Source organism: Apium graveolens, chromosome 5, assembly GCF_009905375.1.
Source record: "Apium graveolens cultivar Ventura chromosome 5, ASM990537v1, whole genome shotgun sequence".
NCBI lineage: Eukaryota > Viridiplantae > Streptophyta > Magnoliopsida > Apiales > Apiaceae > Apium > Apium graveolens.
This window is the reverse complement of record NC_133651.1, coordinates 298,271,902-298,275,461: the sequence shown is the minus strand read 5'-3', so window position 1 is coordinate 298,275,461 and position 3,560 is coordinate 298,271,902. Positions and strand designations below refer to the sequence as shown.

The window sequence follows — 3,560 nt, the reverse complement described above, 5'->3', positions numbered from 1 at the left end:
TTACCATGGTAAATTTTGCGTGGTTCACAATCAACCAACAACACACTTCTCTTTTGGTCATGCTTAGGTCATCTTCCCATGTCATCCTCTCACACTTGTCCTCTTCTTGTTGGTGAGATGACATCACTCTCCACTAACCCTTTGATTAAGTCGTAATCACTTGGCTAATGATCGCTGATCTGTTATACGGTTCGCTTAACTTTCGTTTTCGTTTATCGTTTGAGGGATCATACTCGGGATCTTATTACTTGGGTTCCCTTAACCTTTCTCAATACATTATATTCCTTTTATGATCCTCTATTATAATCCTTGAATTTAAATCCTTTTAATCATGTTACCTTATACTCAATTCTTTCGGTATCTGGTGGATTTTCGGGAAAAATCAAAGTGTTCGGATTTGGATTCTGACGATCTTTACATACACTTATATCCCATATAAAGTACTAATAAGATCTCAGAATAACAATAGAAGAACCCCTACATAGTGTGGCATGGAAAGTTTTCTTATTCAGCATAATCAGCAAAACACTATTCATAAGGGTTACTAAAAGTTCAAAAATTTTGGGGTTATTACAGTGTACCAGGTTGACGATTTAGCAAGGCATTTGGAATTTGTCCAATTTGATTTTCCAAGGTCTTGATAGAAACCGCTTGGCTCTTGCACATTAGCCTCAACACCTCCAATTCAGATTTTTCATTAGATTATTGCAACTGGAGTTGTTGTCTTGGTGCATATTGTGGTTGCTAAAAACCAGAAAGGTTGTACTACTTTACTGGATACTGCTGATAAGGTTGCTGAACTGCATTCTGAGTATTGCTCCAGCTAAAGTTAGGATGATTGTGGTTGTTAGGATGATAGGTGGCTAGCACAGGTTGCTGCGACCTCTGAAAGTTGCTCACGAACTGAGCTGATTCACTGGAAATAGCACACTGCTCTGTCTCATGGGCACCAGCACAAAGCTCACATACACTAGTGATCTGATTAACTCCATAATTAGCCAAAAAATCTACCTTCATCGTCAAAGCCTTAAGCTAAGCAACTATAGCAGTAGTTGTATCTAACTCCATAATTCATGCTATCTTGCCCTGAGATAGTCTTTGAGTAGGATTCTGGTATTCATTAGTAGCCATCAGTTCAATTAATTCATAAGCTTCATCATAGCTTTTAGCCCACAAGGCTCCTCCTGATGTTGCATCAAGCATGGGTCTAGAAGTAGCACCCAAACCATTATAGAAACAGTTAATGATCATCCAGTTAGGCATCCCATGGTGAGGGCACTTCCTAAGTATCTCCTTATAACGATCCCAAGCTTCACATAAAGATTCTCCAGATTGCTGAGCAAATTGAGTAAGTGAGTTTCTGATTGAAGCAGTCTTCACCATAGGGAATAATTTAGTTAAGAATTTTTTAGCAAGATCCTCCCATTTGGTGATAGACCCTAGTGGTAGATAATGTAACTAGCACTTAGCTTTATCCCGAAGAGAGAATGGGAAAAGCCTCAACTTAATAGCATCTTCAGAAACTCCATTGAACTTGAAAGTGTTGCAGATCTCGATGAAATCTCTAATGTGCATGTTGGGGTCTTCTGTCGGAGAACCCCCAAACTGAACTGAGTTTCGTATCATCTGAATCGTGCTTGACTTGATCTCAAAGGTATTAGCCGAGATGGCTGGGCGAACAATGCTAGACTGAATATCATTGATCTTTGGTTGAGAGTAGTCCATCAAAGCCTTTGGATTTGCTTCTGGTTCTCCCATTGCAATAAGAACCTCTTCTTCTTTCTCAACTAAGATCTCTTCTTCAACTTTCTCCTTGACTAAAACTTCTTCCTCAACTTGATCCAGTGTTCTCTTATGAGACCGAGAACGCGTATGCATATATGCTCGCTAGAGTACCTGAAACACGACAATGAATTAAGTAAGTAACAATGTCCGAGTCACTGAACTTTAACGACCAATGATGATAAACACATAACCAAAAAATTAACACTGAATTCCCCGGCAGCGGCGCCAAAAACTTGTTAAGGCTAGAACACGCGCTAATATTCATGCAAGTATACGCGATCGTAAGTAATATAAAATAAATTCTAGTTCATTCCCATATGGACTGGTTTAGGTTAATTTTAATCAATGTATTTATGCAACAATGGTATGTTTATTGTAACACCCCCAGATCCGGGGTCAAGGATCCGGGTTGTCACGAGTTCCATTTCCCTTAATAATACTTAACCTTAACAATCAACCAACTACTGCGTACTGTGACCCCACAATACACACACACACCACAAGTTATAGTCTCAGAGATGAAAACAAAAAATAACACAAGTCATTTATTCCACAATTATAAACCATTTCACCTCAAAAGGGTTTCTGAATAATTTACATATTCTTTGCCATTATTACAATTCATAATATACATAAGTCTGGTTCATCAATAGTTGAAGCCTAGGCTATTGGTAGTTCCTACCTCAGCTACGGCAGCATCAATGCTTCCAGAAAACTGCGGAACGTTTCCTAACCGCTTGCGAATTGGAAGATTGGTCTTGTTCGTCTTTTCTATCTGATGTTGTGTGATGAGAGAAGAAAGCAAGGGTGTGCAACAAGCCCACCGAAATAATATGCATAATAATTAACAATATATGAGCATTCTCATAGTACTCATGAAAGTCTTGGTCAAGAAGAAATGAACCAAGTTTGACCTCTTAATGCGATGAAGTCGCAAAATATTCAGTATATATACTTATATACTTTTCAAAATCTTTGAAATCCTCTGCCATGTATAATATACATAGAGTTCCAGTTTATAACTGTATAAAAATATCGTTGCAAGGTGATCTCATATATCTAACCTTGTCTCAACATTTTTCTGAAAATCTTTGACATGCACAAGATAATCATTTACTAGATATAAGTTTAAAAGATGAAGTTACGAGATACTCCAATATACTTATATCCTTTCCGAATACTACTTGAACTACCACCGTTCAAGGTATAAATATTTCATCACATATATGGAGCTACAAGGCATAACTTGTATAGAATCAATCTTTGAAATATCATTCAAAAGAAATGAAGTTACGAGATACTTCATTTGATGGAAACATCATTTTGAAAACTCGACCCTGCCAACACTCAACAATCGCCCAGCCGTATCCTTTCTATCGAAGTGCTCTGGGTAGTGTTGCAGAAATATCCAACTGGATGATGAACTCATTACGGGAGTTTACCGCGCCAGGAAGACCACTTACGATGATTAGTCGTAGTAGTGCAACTCCACCATTTTCTACATGTAGAGGAGAACCTGTCGGATTTACTTGTTAACCGAACACTGGACTCCTAAGGAATGGACCGTCTTAGCGGAACTTCCAGGCCATTTGGGCCAATATAATTAGGATGGGCCGGCGCCACTCGACCACTTACGCCACTCCTAGTTCAGATGAAATCCATGACTCTGAAACGTAAAGCTCGTCCCCCCTTTCCCCAAGTAGAAACTTGTTGATACGGCTCCACCAAGAAGTCGTATCTAGTTGGAAAGGAAAACTCACTGATATTTCCCAGGC

At 38.8% G+C, this 3,560-nt stretch overlaps 1 non-coding gene across 1 annotated transcript; it reads left to right on the top strand.

Moving 5' to 3' along the window:
- The first annotated feature begins 1,261 nt into the window (after nucleotides 1-1,261).
- On the top strand, nucleotides 1,262-1,366 carry LOC141663212 (small nucleolar RNA R71). The gene has a single exon (XR_012551292.1). It is a non-coding gene; the product is annotated as a small nucleolar RNA R71 (small nucleolar RNA).
- The last annotated feature ends 2,194 nt before the right edge of the window (nucleotides 1,367-3,560 follow it).